The sequence below is a fragment of the Anser anser genome, assembly GCF_964211835.1.
Source record: "Anser anser genome assembly, chromosome: 1".
Lineage (NCBI taxonomy): Eukaryota > Metazoa > Chordata > Aves > Anseriformes > Anatidae > Anser > Anser anser.
Window position 1 is genome coordinate 183,049,513 of NC_139720.1, and position 17,907 is coordinate 183,067,419.

At 42.5% G+C, this 17,907-nt stretch overlaps 1 protein-coding gene and 1 long non-coding RNA gene across 7 annotated transcripts in view; one reads left to right on the forward strand and one right to left on the reverse strand.

Annotated features, from left to right (window-relative positions):
• Positions 1-533: 533 nt before the first annotated feature.
• On the reverse strand, positions 534-12,939 carry LOC310880395. Of its 3 annotated transcripts, none has more exons than XR_014571669.1 (4): positions 11,685-12,939; positions 7,219-7,283; positions 4,763-5,498; positions 534-660 (listed from the first exon to the last, which is right to left on the reverse strand). It is a non-coding gene; the product is annotated as an uncharacterized lncRNA (long non-coding RNA). The 3 variants fall into 3 exon arrangements; XR_014571670.1 differs by lacking the exons at positions 7,219-7,283; positions 11,685-12,939 and adding an exon at positions 6,440-7,209 and having other exon boundaries at positions 4,763-4,969; positions 5,358-5,498; XR_014571671.1 differs by lacking the exons at positions 7,219-7,283; positions 11,685-12,939 and adding an exon at positions 6,440-7,209.
• The window catches only part of CYSLTR2 (cysteinyl leukotriene receptor 2), a 29,195-nt gene continuing 11,941 nt past the window's right edge, over positions 654-17,907 (forward strand). The window contains exons 1-2 of one of the 4 annotated variants that reach the window (XM_083796090.1): positions 654-1,403; positions 17,842-17,903. The gene's annotated coding sequence lies outside the window, so the exon portion shown is untranslated. Of the gene's footprint in view, positions 1,404-17,247; positions 17,904-17,907 lie in introns of those variants that run through there. The other 3 variants (XM_083796091.1, XM_083796089.1, XM_083796092.1) reach the window with 3 other exon arrangements.

A 17,907-nucleotide genomic window follows, 5' to 3' on the forward strand; every position in this document is an offset into this window, starting at 1 on the left:
ACTAAGCCCTTCTCAGTACTTCCAAAATACATTAGAGACTGGAATTTTACTCAGAAGTTGTACCTACCCTTTGTCAATGGTGTTAGCAGATGATAAGACAAAAGGCACACTTGAATTTTGGAAATAGCATGGACTGCTTGGACTAAATTTGCTTTCAAACATTGATATTATAAAGTTCTTCAGAGACTGCGTGGTAGTTACAATCTACTCTTAGAACCAAGAAAGAAGAAGTATACAATCAGTGAAAAGGTGAGGGAAGTTTGTATTCTTCAAGTCAACATCTGTTTTGAGAAAAACAAAACAAAACAAAACATGTAAGAGTTGCTAGGATATAATGTACATATCGATGAGGTCAGGAGAAAGAGAGTTCTCAGAACTACCTGAGTAATCCATACGAATTTGAGTCTATCAGTTCAATCCACCAGAATTAAATGCAGGTAGAAATCATTTTATTTTCAGTTTCTGGTTCCTGTAGAGGGTGTTGAAGTACTTCTTAATGCAGTCTGTCTGTATGTTTATTTTGCTGGTTCATAAAACTGCAGAAGACAGTAAAACACATACCCTGAAACCATAAACCTGCCTTCAGTTCTGTGCTCAAATCAGCATGGAGACTTGGTTTTCAGAATTCAGTCCTCCATCGACATAGAGATATTCTTGAACCTGAAATGCAAGAAGCACTGTATAAGACCACTGTCCAAATTTTTGGCCCTTTCAAGTTGAACTGCTGCTACTCCAAAGTCCAATTTCTTTAGAGCGCTCTGGCGCTGCTGGCCTATTTTGCTCAGTGGGCTGCAGCACTCTTAGGCTTTTTTGACATTAGAAGAAAGCACTGGCTCAAAGACTCTGTCCCTTCTGACAGACAAGAATCTGTCACCTTTCAGATCATCCTTGACATACAACCTCTCACCCATGATAAAATCAGCAAAACCCATCACTCTTCATTAGGACTGGCAAGGAGAGAGTGCAAACACATAACAAACCTTTGCAACCTTGTCCTGAAAACTTGTGATGGTTTGGGAGCTGACATGCTGGATGTAGAATAGCAATTACTTGCGATAGAATACTGGAAGGCCTATTTTAGGTGCCATGTAATTTACCCATTGAGTTAATGACCAGAAACAAGTACATTTAAAAAGAAAATACTGCATTTAAGAATCTGTGTTCCTTTGCCTTAACTAACACTCATGTATTCTGCAGTCCTTGTCTTCCTGGACATTTCAGGTAGGCAATGCTGTTACCAGTATGAGAGTGTGGGAAGGAAACACTGTAAGTGAAAGCACTTCTATATACTTCCCTTAAGAGATGTATTTTACATTTTTAAAAAATGTTTTCCAGCCCTGTTTTCTTTACCCTTATGAAGATGACCTCTTAGGAGAAGTTTTTTCCACCAGAAGACTGTAGAGGTAAGGTCTACAAAGTCTCAAATATTACTTTCTTTTGGCATATGATCATTATGAGACAAAAGCCCAAACTTATTTCAAAATTAATATCCTTACATTTTATTCACTTTCATGGTTTTCTCACTGGAGAGGCCACAGTATTCATATGTACCAGGAATGAATGCATATCAATTCACTTCAAACAACCTCTGTTACTGCATCGGTAAGTAATTTTGCCTTGAAAAGAGACCCTTTCCTATTTGGCAATGCATACACTAGACATCTGTAGAGTTTTTGCTTTCTGATTGCTTAGATCAAAGTCATTAAGCCATTTCCTGAAGGCTTTTTTTTGCTTTTGCTAAGAAGTTGCTAAGGACAACCAGCCTTCAAACAAAAAACATCCAGGTGGATTTCAGCAGATAAGGATTTGGTTTAGCATAGGTGTCCTAGCTCCTCATAGTCAGTTGCACTCTAAAATAAACCAGGCAGGTCCTTCAGCTCCTTTTGAGAGTTTTTCAATATTTTACGTACTTAAGAAAGTCATACTGTAAACTGGGGTTTGTGCACATACCTTGATTAGCGAAATCTCACTTCATCCCCTGACAGAGGTGCAGTCATAAGCGAAAGACACAGAAGTGCCAGTTCAAGCCTTGCTCTGGGGCCAAAATGAAGGTTACATAAATAAAGTAGTTGGTTTTTCAGACCGGAGAGCCAAAGACGGGTGGACTGTGAGATTGGCAATCACTTTCCTTTGTGCTTTCCTTGCTAGTGTCACTGGGATACTCTGCTCACCTCACCTCCATAGGTTACCTTGGCTCAGGCAAATAATTCTTTAGCCTCCAAGCACCGTCCTATGCCAACAGGCAAGCATTTGAGGGTCACCACAAACAAAATGCAAACTGGCACCCTGTATATTAACTGAAATGTTGTTTATCGTTATTCTGGTATTGTTTTCTCCGTTGTGATGGAATCAAATCATGGTCATAGCCCTGATGGTGTTCTCCACATACTCATTGCGCAAAGGGCAAAAGGGAGTATGGACTCACTGACTAACTCATTCAGTCCACTCCATTTGAAGTACAAATCAGTAATGTCTCCTACAGAAGTAGCTCCTTTGGCAGTCTCTCTTTTCCCAGAAATCTCCATATAGCTTTCCTCTCTTTTGACTTTAGTGGGAAATGCTTCAACCCCTGTCACAGTTGAATCATGCATGCATTGCCTAAGGGAGGGTGGTTTGCTAAGTTCTTTGTAATGGGCTCCTTGGAACAGATACTAAGAATTTATTCTTTATACTAAGAATAGGAATGCCTGGTTTCTTATGATTAGTGTTGGCACCTTTGTTTGGTAGGCAATCATTAGTATATTTTTCTGTATCTTCCTGCCAATGACTCTTTCTCTCAGTTTGGATGCCTATTTTCTCATGATGTCATTTTTTATTTACTTGAGAAATCTGCTGTTTATCAGCTGTTCAAACCATTTAACATTGTAGACAATCTGGGAACATTTATGGTATGTGAGAACATCTCTGGGCATGCATTATTTCCCTGTTATTATGGACCATATTTCTCAGAATAACCGTTTCATAGACTCTTGCTCTTCCCAGGGGTCTCTATTTTTAAATTTACCAATGGGAAGTTTTTCCTAGTAAATATTATCTAAGGTTTATATTTCTTTTCTACTGTAAATGCTACTGGTGTTTACTGCCTGTCTCAAATCTTAGATGCTCAGAGCCACTGGTAAATGCTGTTAGAACCTCCTTGCCCCGTACTTGAGAAGATCCCAGGGATGGGTTTCAGGGGCACAGTACTCAGATGACCCTGCTGTCATTCTCCTGCAGTCTCAGCTGCTGAGGATATTTCTTTGTTCACTGGCTTCTCCCAGTGCACCCAGTCCTGGTCAGCATTCAGCATGTGCCTTGCAGTAAACACAAAGGGACCATTTCCTCGATCTCCGATGACTCTTCCTTTGTTTTTCTCCCTACTGGGCACCCTGTTTTGTTGGGGTCTCCTTTCTCTCGCTGCACAGCAGCCATCCTTCCCTTCTAGACTTTTTGCTTAGCTGCTATTTTCTTACTTCTATCTATCTGTCGCAGGCCTTCTTTGATTACCTTCCCACAGCTGGACGAAATCTAATAACAGAACTATTCTTTTCTTTGTGTCTTGATATAAGAGCTCACCAGCAATGATTTACATGCCTTGGGTCTTGTCCTGCTAGGGACAGAATTTTACCAACGCTGCAATCAGATGCTCATATCCAGAATCACAGAATTGAAGGGGTTGGGAGGGACCTCTAGAGATCACCAGGTCCAACCCCTCTGCCAAAGCAGGTTCCGTAGAGCAGGCTGCCCAGGTAGGCATCCAGACGGGCCTTGTATATCTCCAGAGAAGAAGACTCCACAATCTCCCTGGGCAGAAGACAACCCAAGATACCTAAGACAACCTTCAAAGGAGCCTAATTCTTCCTCCTTCTGAATTACCCTGGGCACCAGAAGCCTTATGCTCTCCCAGGTACTATTCTGAATGATAGCATCCAAGGTTTCATCACGCCCAGCTTTACCACCGTAGGCCCTGAAGAAATAAGTCATTGAAATATCAGTATTCTTTCATAGCTATGTTAGCAGCAGTCCACCTCTTTCTATTGCAGTCCTCAATTTATTAATCCTTTTCCAAATGTTTTCACATATAAGTGGACATCATTGCTGTGAATAAACCATAATTCCTACATGAGAATTCCTCAGCTCTGTCAGTTCAGGTCTTAGCATCGATCTATGTGCTTTGCTGTTCGGCCTGTATTTACCTATTGATTAGTAAGTCCACTAGAAGAGATCTCTGCTGGCCTTCTGAGCGCTTCCAGCTATAGCACTAGACATACCTGAATTAATCATCCTATACTGTTTGAAAAATATCCGCCCTTTCTTCCTCTTGCATCTTCCTGAGCTTCTTGAAGACTCCTTGTAACCTTTCAGAAATCACCTCTCTTAAAATTTCCTAGTGGCTATCTGCCTTTTTCCATGGATTTTTAACCTCTCTTAGAAAAGCATTTAATTTCCAGCACAGACCAAGTAGTCTCCTGCTGCTTCAATAGGAATAGATTCTCCTGCATCAAAATCTACCTTTCAGGTTTAAATTAAACCCTATGTCTTTAAGTTAAGGAATTAAATCCTTAATTAAGTCCTTAATCAAATCCTTCAGGACTAACTTAATACTGAAAAATTTTTACCTTAAGGTGGAAACCACAAGAACTTGAATCTTTATCCAGGAGTGCTCTGATACTGCTCTATTTCCTTTCCTACCCAGAAGGAAGTAGCTGCTCCCCTACCCTTCTCCAGATATCTCAGAATTAGGCTGCTTGCATAGAAGCCAGCCCTCCAGAGGCAGAGATACCTGTCATAGGGAGGAACAGCTGTAGCAGCGGGCAGTTTGATCATCACTTATGTAAACAGGTGAGCTCATAGTGGTGACTTGCTTGCCAGGTGAACCTCAAAAGGTGTCTGAATCAGCTTCTATGAAATACTGGAGGTACTTGTGACCCATGTCGAGTAGGAAGCTGGAAGCTCTCTGTCCAAAATGCTCCTGGCACCTGATAAAAGACTAGAAAGAGGCAGAGACATAATTCCAATAGTTGCTGGAGAAAATGATATAAAGGGGAGGCATAAAAATTCATTGACTATAAAGGATACTTCTATAGTAAAGGGAGAGTATACCAGCCAGATGGACCTGATATAAACCATAAAGTAATCGTGCTGTTGACACTTCGACTTAAGAAGGTCACAGATCAGTATTTAAAAGGAAGTGTACATGATTTGAGATGTAGTATCCACTAGTGGAAAACTCTGTAATACTGAGTAAAGGATAGGATAGACTATTGCAATATTCAAATAGAAAATGTGGAAAAACAGATGAAGTCTGGAAAATGGGACAGAGAAATCGAAGTGGAAAATTAGAATGAGGATATCAATGTAATAGGTGTATCAGAAACCTGATGACACATGATAATACTGGGCACAAAGTATCCATGAACGATGTAGACACCTATGCTGATGGAGCTCTGCTCTACGTAAGAGAAAACTCTACTTGTGTTAATTACATGTTCATCTTTGTGGGTTGCAATTCCAGGTTTCTGAAAGAAAAATACAATATTAGCGTATCATATTATATTAACATATTGCAAATATGACTGTATTCATATTACATTATTTTCTAGAATGTTTGCTATTATACATTATACATTATAGAATATAATTATAATTATAATTATACATTATAGAATCACAGAATAGATGTAGCTGACAGGAATCTCTGGATATTGCTTAGTGCAAACCCCCTGCTCAAAACAGGGTCAGCTGGAGCACGTTGCACAGGACTTCAAGAAGAAACAACATTGACGTACAGTCACTGTTACCATGGAAGAGCCATTTTGTAGTAGTGACCATGAGTTGCTTGGATTTACAACATTTGCAGGATTGACTGAAGCAAAAACTCCCAATGAAACGAGTAAGGTTCACTTAGAGCTGTTAAATTTTACAAAGGGGGAGTACACAAAAGTAAGGATGTTTATTAAGATGGTGTTTAAAAGGGCAGAATTGAATCACTGTACACAACGTTGGGACCACTCAAGGATACCATACTGGAGCAACAAAGAAAACGTCTTCTGCTAATCAAAAAAGATTTGGGAAGGCACAAAAGGAAGACAGCATAGATAAACATCAGTGAAAGGCATGCAATTAAGACCAAGAAAGCTTCCTTCGGGACGCTGAAGTTGTGACCAAATAGGGTGAATGGACAGATCCGTTAAGCTGTGCCTACGTGCAAAAATGCAGTAAAGCAGGCCAAAAAAACCTTCTCCTAAATCCCTCAAAAATCCAAAGAACACTGGAAATTATTTATATATATATATAAAAAAAAAGGCATAAAAGCTTTTAGTAAACCCTAAAAACACAGACTGCAAAGCCTCTCAGAGGATTGTTTAGAATAGTATAGAATAGAACAGAACCGAACCGAACCAAACAGAACAGTTGGAAGGGGCCTCTCCTCACAGGACATGCCCTCCAGCCCTCTTACCAGCTTTGTTGCCCTCCTCTGGATGCTTTCGAGGACCTTAATATCCTTTTTGGATTGTGGAGCCCAGAACTGCACACAATACTGTATCCAGATCACTGATAAGATGATGAACAGGACTGTCCCGAGAGCTTCAGGGCCCGGAAACCCCCTCAGACATCCCCTGGGGCCTTGTGTGCCTCACACTCTCCTCAGCACAAAGCCTTCTGCAACCACTGCCGTTAGGGGTGAGTTGGTGTAACTCAATTATCAATGTGTGAAAGATGTGGGGGAAAATAGCCACAGGCAGGAAAAAAAAACACACATATTTATTTGTACTTTTTGGATCTATCTGCTGAGGAAGAGACTGAATAGCTCTTCTTGCAGAGGGTTTATCAGAGGACATGTCTCAATTTGAACTAAAAATGTCATGGAACAAGCAGACAGAATTAACAAGTCCCCATTTCTTGATCATTTTTATCTGAAGAGCATCAAAGGAGCTCCAGGTAGAAATCACCAAATTTCTCACTGTTAAGTGTAACTTTGCACTTACAGCTGTCTTAGTACCAAAGGAATGGAAGACGATTAATGAGAAAAATGGAACCACTAATTAGGAAACCTGATGTGTATACTGGGCAAATTACTAGTAACTCTGTTAAAGAAACATTGAGAATTAGTGGATCTATGCATAAACTTGACATAGCAAGGAAGAACTTTTGCAATGGGAAATTGTATCACTCAAATTAATATTAGAGTCCTCTGAACAAAAAAACGTGAATAAAGGAGACATGGATTCAGCATACCTGAATGCTCAAAGGAAATCAAAGAAGGTCTCTTGCCAAGGGGACCTTTTAAAGCAATTTAACAGCTGGAGGGTAGAAGAGAAGATCCTTGTGTGAATAATCAGGAGAGAAAGGGTCGAAGTAAAATAAACAATTATTCTATTAATAACAAATATTAATAATATTAATAATTAAATAATACTTCTTATGCTACTGTGTAAAATCCTACAAACGTTACTATGCCACTGTGTAAATCTATAATGCACACATGTTTTTAATATTCTGTGGTGTATTGAGCTCCCCTGCCCAGTGGGTATTAAATTGGATGAGTTTCAGGGTTAAAAATGACCAAAGTGTGCAACGCCTCTCCCATACAAGGACTGAATGGGTAGGCTTGGGCTTTTCAGCCTGGGAAAGGGATGATATGGGGATGTGGAAAATGTCTGCAAAACCATGGATGGCCTGGGAAGGGTGAACACTCACATCCAGTCTGGAAATAAAAGGAAAATTGTCACCTATGGTAATGCCAGAAAGCTGTATGCTGTCTTCCAAATGCACCACTTTTTTCTGTATAGGATTGAAGGGTCATCAGTAGAGATAAATGGGAGCCAGATCCAGAATACACAAAAGGAATTGTCTTTGCTAAAATAGATGCAAGGTGGGAGAATACTAAGGGGAAGTGCCAAGTTTGCTTTGTTCCTAGTCTCCTCTGTTAGCCACAGGTGGAGATAGGATGCTGGCCTACATAGATCCTCATTCCACATCAGCCAGTCTTTTCTTCCTACATAGGAAGAAACATTTTCTTCTGCTCTTTTTCAGTACAAAACTAGGGAGTAAAGAAAAGTTCAAAAGTTCAAAAGAGATGAAATGATATGCTTTTCACTCATGTAACTCTACTATACTTTTGTACATCTTTAATGCACACAATCTGATTCAGCAGCATATGTTTTCTACGATAAGCAGTTCAGCAGAGGAACTCTTCTGTGCAAGATGTTGTGGCTGTCAGGGGTTGGCATGGGCAAATTCACTGAAGAAAAAAAACATCAAGGGTTATTGAATCTCCCACAGCAAATCATTAAGCAAGAGGTATTGACAGCTGAAAGATTATTCTGGGGAAGCATCACTACATACTTGACTTTTTTTTTTTTTTTTATTGAACTGCTCCACAGGTGCCCCTGGCTGGTCCCTGTCACAGCCAGGGTACCAGGGAAAGGGAGCATTTTGTCTGTATGAGACCCATATGCATACATATGGGCCTGTGGAGTTTTCTAAGGGTGTATGCAGAGGATGCTGTACATAAAGCTGCTGACCCTACTGAAGCATTTAAGCTTTGCAGAGACGCAAGCAGTGAATTCTAAGACCTAGTAAGTCTGCTTGACATAAGAAAATGGCACTGCTATACCGATATGTGGAAACTTTTCTATTACCTTCAGAGGTTATAGTGACCATCCTTGATTATTAAAAAAAAAGAAAGTAAAGACATGATACTATTGTTAAATTAGAACATTTGGGTTATTTTCTAGAATTGCATTTGATTAGTAGCGAAATGAAAGGTTTAAATTATCACGTAATGATGCTAAAATGATATAAGTGCTCATACAAATTGGAGAAAAGTAATTTAGGTAGCTCCTAGGAATTATACTTACTATCTGACTGAATTCACTTAAAAGATGCCTAGGAAATTAATGTGTAGAGTAGAGCAAATGAAGTGCAAAAGGCATATTAAAGGCAATGTTCTCTGGAGCTTTCCACAGAGTGATATTTTTTTGGAGACTGCATCATGCAGTTCTGTCAAGTCATGTTAAGATCCAGAAGGTAAATAGCTGCTGTGATTTTAAAGCATATTAACTTTGTCTTGTTTCCTCTTTACATAAGCCTGTGACTTTCTGTAATAACTTCAGTGTCACAAAATAACCTGGCAAAGTTTATGGGCATCTCAATCAGAGTTGACAGGCTGTAGTCCCACTCCTGCCCTGTGCATGAATACCAGTGTTTGCAACTAAGAAACATTAAATTTCTCAGCACTGAGAAATGCAAAGGATCAATCTCCTTGTCAGAGACATCCTCCAACTGACTGGAGATCAGCTACACTGGTAGGTGCCTTCCTCTCCCCAGCACAGTGCCACATGTGCCACATGTATGGGACAGGGGTTCCCAGCAGACCAGGTCACCCTCTGGGCTTGCTGTATCTCTTCCCGCCACCTGCTTGGCAAGTGATGTTCTCCTCATGGGGAAATTGGTCTAACTCATGCTAGTTTCTTGCAGCAGCAATGCTTGCTTGATTCATAGGAAGGTCTCATGAGAAAGTGAGAGATTTGTGTGAAAAAAAAAAGCTGTGAGATTTCATCTGAATTGGAAATCTGCTGACGGCCTGCTGTGTGTTTTGCTTCTTGTCTATCAGCCAGGAGAAATGTTGTTAAAACCAGTCTAGCATGTGTAAAGCAAGAGCAGGGAGATCTGTGCTATTGCTCCAGGAAAGCAGCCTTAGCATGGGAATTCAGTATCAGTCTTCCTGTAAGCAGAGTACAGCACAACTCCATGGAAAACAGAGTTACTGAAGATGCCACCAACAGGGCAGAATGCATGGCCCCTTCCCATGGAAAACACTTCATCTGCCTGGGGATATATAGTTTTTATACTGATGCAACGCAGATTAAAAACGTGACAGAGACAGAAGTTTTGGCCTGTGTCCCCACTGTAGAGTGGCTTCTGATTTCAAAGGCATTCAGATTCAAGCCCTTGCCTCCACAGCTGGACATCCATGCCAGCCCTGTACATCCAGGAAAGTGTGTTATCAGAGCCTGAGGAGAGAAGAGAATTCCCCTCTATCCACAAAATTCACTACTTGTAAACTTTACTAACCCTTAGTACCCTCCTGGCCTGGGAATTGAACAAATTCCTTGTCTTAAAATTAGCTATACCAAAGCTTCATTTGCCTGGTTGTGAGAAGAGTCAAGCAGAGCTAATTGTGGCATAGATAGTGAATCTTACTGCAGATAACTAGAGCTACAAAAAGTACATTTTCATTGTGTCATTCATTTTAATGAGAAGTAAAATAAGCTGATGCAGGAGATCCTGGGCAAGAGAAAGCTTTATTATGTATAAAAACTTCTCTACTTCTTCCCCAGTCCATTATGTGAAGAATGAGTCACATTTTTGACAGGAGTGGATGAGAAAAGTTGTGGCTGCAGGACTGCGAGTACAAAGGGAAGCAGATGGATGGGTGCTGGAACATGCTGAACAAACAGCTTACTTCATTTTGTTTATTCTCTTCTAAAGCACTCGGTCGCTGGGTATTAGGAATGTTACATAAAACTAAAACCATTGTGCTAATTTTTCTCTGGTGTCATGCTCCAGATTTAAAGAGAATTACAGCTTTGGTCTTGTAGCAACAATAACAAACCGGCAGAAACATCTCTGCCAAACAAAACTGAATTATATCATGTATTTGCGTTTATTTTCTTTCTGCAGAAAAAGAGCAGTTAGCCTTTGCCCAGCCTGTCCTCATTGCACAGAGGACTCTAAAAGCAAAACAGCAGGCAGTTTATAAAAGACATAGTGAGCTATCTCCTGGTTTTGCTGTAAAACCCCATGCAAGCTTGACTGACTATCAACCATTCTTGTAGCCAGCCCACCTCAGGCTGCTCAAACCTTTCCAGGCTAGTCCCAAACATTAGTGGTACTGGTGAACAAGGTCAACCAGTGACAAACCACCCCAAAGATGGGTGCTGAGGTACCCCCCAGGCTTGGTACCCAGGCATGTGGGGCAGCATCATGGCTCAGGCTTTACTTGTCTTCTGCAAAGAAACCCAGAGCTGAGACTAAAACACTGAAGATAAAGACCAAAGACGGCATTAATCAGCTCAGTCTGGGCAGCTTTCCAGAGCATGGTGGTGTGGGATGTGTGGGTGACAGACTACCCATAGTGCTGAATGATTCCTGTCCTACGAGGGTGGAGGAACCCGGTGCTGCAGAAATTCCCCCTGCCCTCTCCCACCCTTGCCGCCATCGCCTCCAGCCTGACTCAGCCTGTATGTACCAGTAAAGAGGATTTTGCTACATCATTTCACAAAAGCATGTAGTGGGTAACAGAGATGAGCTTAAATTAATTCTCATTTTTATCTGGAGAGACACTAGTTGCAAACTAATTATGAAAGAAATATATAATACAAGGCTGGAAATTTCATTTGTAAATGGACATTTTTCACAACTGATGACCAATCATTTATAAACAGTTAGATATTTTCTTAAAATTCTGATAAAAAAAACTGAGACTAAAGGTCACATTATTATCTCCTTCAAAATCACATATATAGTCAGTCTATCTTTATATGGTATTTTAAAATACAGTTTAGTAAGCATCCAAAGCTCTAAACTATTTCACAAAGCCTGTAGAATAGAAAATGTTGCCACTGAGATCCAAAGCCTAAGTTTTACCTAAAGAAGCATCATTAAAATCCAGACCCAGGACAAAAATTTAAACTTACGTTTTATGTCAGGTACAGGTGGTGCCTGAAGGAAGAACATCTTACATACTCCAGGGAGAATCACCTCTGGCAGACACATGCGGTCAATGTCGGATAGAAAGAGCAAGGGACTTGTGTCTCCCAGGAGGAGACCCCACAGCCTCTCTGGGCAGCCTGGGCCAGTGCTCAGCCGCCCGCCCAGCACACAAGTGCTGCCTGGTGCTCAGAGGGAGCCTCCTGCCTGCCCCTCGGTGCCCACTGCCCCTGGCCTGGCGCTGGGCACCCCTGAAAAGAGCCTGGCTGCGGCCTCTTTGCCCCCTGCCTGCGGGGATTCACAGCCCTGGGTGAGATCCCCCTGAGCCTCCTCTTCTCCAGGCTGAGCAGTCCCAGCTCTCCCGGCCTCTGCTCACAGGAGACGTGATCCAGGCCCTTCCTCACCTGGGTGGCCCGCTGCTGGGCCCTCTCCAGTATTTCCACATCTCTCTTGTACTGGGGGGCCAGAAATGGACCCAGCACTCCAGGTGTGGCTTCACCGGTGCTGAGCAGAGTGGAAGGATCACCTTCCTTGACCTGCTGGCACTGCTTTGCACACTGTAGCCCAGGACACCATTAACCTCCCTAGCATCAAGGTCACATTGCTGGCTCACATTGAGCTTGCTGTCCGCCAGGATCCCCAGGTCCTTTCTGCCAAGCTGCTTTCCAGCTGACTTGTTCCTCTCCAGGTGCAGCACTTTGCACTTCCTCTTGTTGAACTTCATGAGGTTAAGAATTAGCAGCGACTACACTGATATGAAAGTGGATTTGTTTTTAGTTGGAGTTTATGTGGAAAGAATTGCAGGCTATATTTAACAGTGGCATTTAACCACTGAATATAAGATGCAGAGCACTAAAACCTGATCATTCTGACTTTGGAACATCGTTGGTGTTTTTTTATCCAGTTGTTGTGTCATGGTTATTATAAAACAGTCAGAAAAAATACATTAAAAGAAGCTTGTTTTGCGTGTGGTTTCTATATTTGTATGAAGGGAGAGTTCAGCAGAATAGCACAGGATTAACAGAACACTTAATACGAGATAAACACAGATCAAAACAAAAGAGCTTTCTGAGTAGGGAACTTACTGTAACATTGTGTACATGTGCCACGATATATAAACAGCAAGTCTTTGGGAGACCATATTTAAGATAGAGATAACTAGTCGTTGGCAAGCCCTTCAGATTCTGCACTTTCCTTATCCAATCAATGTGCAATTCTGTAATATCTAATACACATCCACACCCCCACAAAAAACAACCAGAACTAATAGAGGTTGCAGTTGCTGACTGTACAATTATTCAAAACACATAATGCAAGCAGAAAGTCACTGCAGCATCAAGGCGACTGGTGGCGATCGCTAGCTCTTTTTTCCTTTCAAAGTTTCTGAGGCTATCTTATGTAGGTTTTGATCAAAAAGAAAAGAAAACAAAACAAAACCTTTTCTTTCTGAAGACTTCAATGGGCTTTAGAAGAAGGCCTTAGAAAGTGTTTGGTGTTTTGCCCTGCTGTAGTTCAGCCTTTTCAGAGTCAAAGATTAGATCGGTAACTGTCCAGGAAATGCACTAATGCTCCCAGCCACCATCAATCCACAGTTTTGAAAACCAACAATTCTTCCCAAGGCCCACAGTCACCCTTGGAGGGTTGGGCAGAAAACATATCTGGTTTTGGTAGTTCATACCACATTTCAGAAGGACATAAAACTATTAGAGAGTACCCAAAGGAGGGCTGCAAAAATGGTGAAGGATCTAGAGGGCAAGGTGTATGAGGAGGGGCTCAGGTCCCTGGGTTTGTTCAGCCCAGAGCAGAGCAGGCCGAGGGGAGGCCTCATGGCGGCCTGCAGCTCCCTCACGAGGGGAGCGGAGGGGCAGGCGCTGAGCTCTGCTCTCTGGGGACAGCGACAGGAGCCGAGGGCACGGCATGGAGCTGGGACAGGGGAGGGTCAGGCTGGGGGTTAGGGAAAGGTTCTGCACCCAGAGGGTGGTCGGGCACTGGGACAGGCTGCCCAGGGCAGTGGTCATGGCACCAAGCCTGCTGGAGTTCAAGAAGTGTTTGAACAATACTGTCAGACACATGGTCTGATTTTTGGGTGGTCCTGTGTGGAGCAAGGAGTTGGACTTGATGACCCTTGTGGTTCCCTTCCAACTCAGGATATTCTATGATTCTGTGGAAGGATAGCTTATTTTATATAAAAACAATATTAGGTGTCTTTTGCTATTCCAGATAAATATTAACATTCTTCTGCCCTCATCAGTATATTAAAGAGGAATAGCAAACAGTAACAAGATAACTAGAGGCAATTAAAAAAGATGTAATTACTACTGTTGCAGAAGAAACAGCTTGAAAACCTCCTGTGCTTTTCCTTTCTGAATTATTTCTGTTAAAATTGCCCCTACTTCCCCTTTCTTCATGCAGCAGTCACTTTCATCTTCCCATCTATCAAGCCTTATGGCTGTCAGCAGATGAGCTACCAGCATTTGATACTGTTTTATTCCTGGATTGCAGAGAAAATGAATGCAGGCTTTACGATTTTAGTCTCTGAAAAGAGATATGTGTTAGTAGGCTAAGCTGCTGTGCTGAAGACGTGCAGTGCTAAAACCTTCGATGAAGGTAATTCCTCCTGCTTGCTTGACAGATCAATTTTTATCAAAAATCTCTTGTCATGCAGAAGTGAAACTCTGCCACTGGAAGTTTGTGCCTGCAGAAAGCAAAACACTGACTGAACAGGAGAAAAAATATGCGGACTTCTTCACTTGGCTTGCTTGGGTCACTTGATAGCTGCCCCAAAGCTGGAGATTGCCACATCTCACATGCATGGTCCCCATGGCAGTGGGGCTGATGTACAAATGCCTTTGTGCCCCTTGAGCACTGGCTGATGAACTTGCGCATCAGCTTGATAGCTGTTGGGCTACGCATACGTGTCAGACACACAGATTTGCCCAGGTGGGTGTCGGGCAGCTCTCGGCCCCCTTTGCTGCAGTGTGAAGCAGACAACTACCTGCCCGGTGAGACTGCAGGGATAGAGATGTGCACCAGGTGATGTGACATTAGGAGACAAAATGTAGCATTCCTCTCTAGTCAGTGGGAAAAATGAAGATGGCAATTTGTCCGATGTGCCTAAAGACTTATTTTAGAAGGAGACACCTGCTCTTTTGTTGTTTAAAACAGGAGCAGCAGCTCTACCCAGGCCAGAAAACCCCTGTGCAGAGCTCTCTAAAAATGCCTTAAGCACTTTCTTTTTTCTTTTTTTTTTTTTCCCCACAGAGAACTCCCAGCTCTCCAGAAATACAGCACAGGTATGGAGGAAGGCCTGGCCCTTTGCAGCATGTGGTAGTATGATATGTGTTTAGGATGTCCATGCTAAGCAAGGCATGGGAGGTAGACTGCTCGACTGGTTGCCACCAGGTAGTGCTTAGCCCACAAGGACATTCCAACTAGCCTACAGAAAATGCTGAACAGGAGAAGGAGAATCTAAATGTTTGCTTTTAACTGGCCTGGGATGCTTATCTCAAGTCTGAAATGTAAGCTTCTCCATGCAACGGCAATGCAGAGCCTTCAGTGGTGGCTTTGCTCACCACTGTGGGCTGGAGGGAGTGGTGCCCTCCATGGGCAATGAGCCTGTGCAGGGCTGGAGGGGAGGCAGGTCTGTATAGAAGGGGAATTAAAAAGAATGAGTCACCCCGTCCTGAAACTGTGCTTTTGTGCAGCCATAAGTGTAAAAAGGGAAGAGAAAGAGGCGGGACGGTGTGTAACTGCAACCCATAGGGGTGGCTTGCACTCTACTGCGTCCTGAATCCTCTGTGAGTTTTGTGGAACTCAAGATGCAGAAATAATCTGGGTTGTGAACTGTTGAGTGTGATGTGCGCACAGAGTCTTGTAATGACTCTTTCATGATATTCTGAGATGGCTTCTCCAGAATTGCTGAAGTTTTTATCAGTAAGAAATGTAATAAACTCTCCTCGGAAGCTGAGTCATCCACTGACTGTATATAAAAAATCCCAAGCAGTCACTCCGGATCTAGCTCGTCAGGTGCAGGGTGAGCTGGCAGCCAACCCCATCTATTCAAACTGAGGCTAAAAGCAAAATGCAGAATTACTTTATAAAAGGAAGGGAAAAGGTCTGTCCAGAAAGCAGGGTGTACTAGAATGTGAATATAGGAAGTCTTGCAGGCAATGAAGATAACCATATCATACGGCGAAAGAGTCAGTCTCAAAACACATTCAGGAAAATAACATGATCAATGTCTAACTTTTTTGCATGTTTCAGTCTCTGACCCTGTGTATCTGGGAACAGCCTGCCTATCAGTCCCAGCATGATTATCACCGTGAACCATGTGACAGAGATGGTATCAGACTGCTTCTGCACTGCCTCTGCCACTTGCAGATGAGATACAGTTAAGATGCAGTCTCAATGGATGGCGCATCTCGTGAGATAACTCCGGGCCCATAACTCTCCTTCAGCCATGGTCTTGCTGTCTGAAGCAGTCATTCCCCATGCTGCCTCTTGCTGCACATCATAGCTTCCTCCTAAAGGGCTCTGCCCCTGAAAGCTGCCCACTGGGTTATTTCCTACCCTGCTTTGGTCAAAAGAGGCTGGGTGAGCTAAAACCTCCTGTTTCAGGTATCTACAGCACCTATCTTTCTGGCCAAAGTGGGTTTGGGAGCACACATGTGAGCCACTGCTGGCAGACCTTGGGCTGAGACAATAAGCAAAGCAGCCAGCATGACCACAGCTTCAAGAGGATGACTTCCACAACCCTTGGTGCCACAAGAGCTGGCAAGTCTAAGTTAGGCCCTAACTTAGAGTGGATCACTCTAAGTGGAGTGGTTTCATTTGGGTCCTAATTCAGCCACCACACCTTGAAAGTTCACTTGACATTGACTTCTACCAGGGGTCTTTTTAAACTTACTTTGCAGTGTCAATGCAAATATAGGCAAATGTTCAAAGCCACCACTCATGGATGTTGAGCTCACCCCAGAGACTGAAGATTTTAGTCTAGTTCCTTGGTATGCTGTTTTTTCATGTCCTCCTTCAGGTCCACGCTAAAAGAAGCCCACGGAGCCACTTGAAAGCTATATGTACCTCCTCCGTGGGATTTCGGAGTTTTGGTGGCACTGATCCTCACAGCCACTGCACGTTGCCCACTACGACCCCACATAGGGAGCACACCATATGAGAGAATCATATGCAAGTGGCCAATGGAGGAAAGATTACAAATGGGATGACCTAAAGCGATTTGGGATGTAAAAGACTATAAACGTAGGTGGTGAGAAGGTTTGTTGGGAGACTCCCCACCTGCTGAGCTGTGGTAAGCAGCTCTGTGTGAATTCCTGATTGCGTTTCCTGATGTTTATGAAATAAAACACAGCACCTGAGGTGTGTCTGGTCTACCTGTGTGTTGACGACACAGAAGAGGGATAAACAAGCAGTTATAAAGAATTAACAAGCTTTGTTTAAAGAACTCTATTTCAGCATTGCAGTTGTCCAGGAGCACCCAACACTACAGTTACTGTAGCTCCACCGAGAAGTGGTAAAATGTTAAGGGACAGCAAGTCATTCACTCCAGTCTTGTTCATGGCCTAAAATAGTGATGTATTCAGTTCTTATCTACATTCAGGGAAAATTAGTCCCTCTGCTCCATAAACTTGTCTTTAGACTGCGAGCTGAATTAGATTTCTCATGAACTCCTAGATGCCTGCTTATGGTTTTGCTCATCGTGACCTTTCTGCATAAGAAGCCTCGGAGATAAAGTGGGTATATGGCCTCTCCATAATTCCAAGAACTACTCTTATCCATGTGAAACATATACAGGAACATATTCTAATATTTCAGGCAATCCTGATTTCCCAAAAGCACATATATTTAAGTGTGAGCCAAATACAGAAATCCAGAGAGCTTCCAGATACCACGTAAGCTGCAGGGCCCCTTCCATTGGGTGAAAGATATGAAACATTGCCATGTGATTGCTAGCACCACTCCTTGAGCTGAGACCATTTCTCTCTTAAGAACCCATAAGGTCTGTTCATCAGGATTTACTTCCCTTTCCTACTACTCATTGCCCTTCTGTGGCTTCTGCATAAATAGCATTTGAATTTTGCTTTAAGTTTTTGTGTGTTTTTTTTTCCTTTCCACTAACAAAACTGAAAGTTGTTAACAACAGCAAGCAGAAGAAGGAAATACTGAGCACACCAGAAGGCACACGAGCTGAGGTAA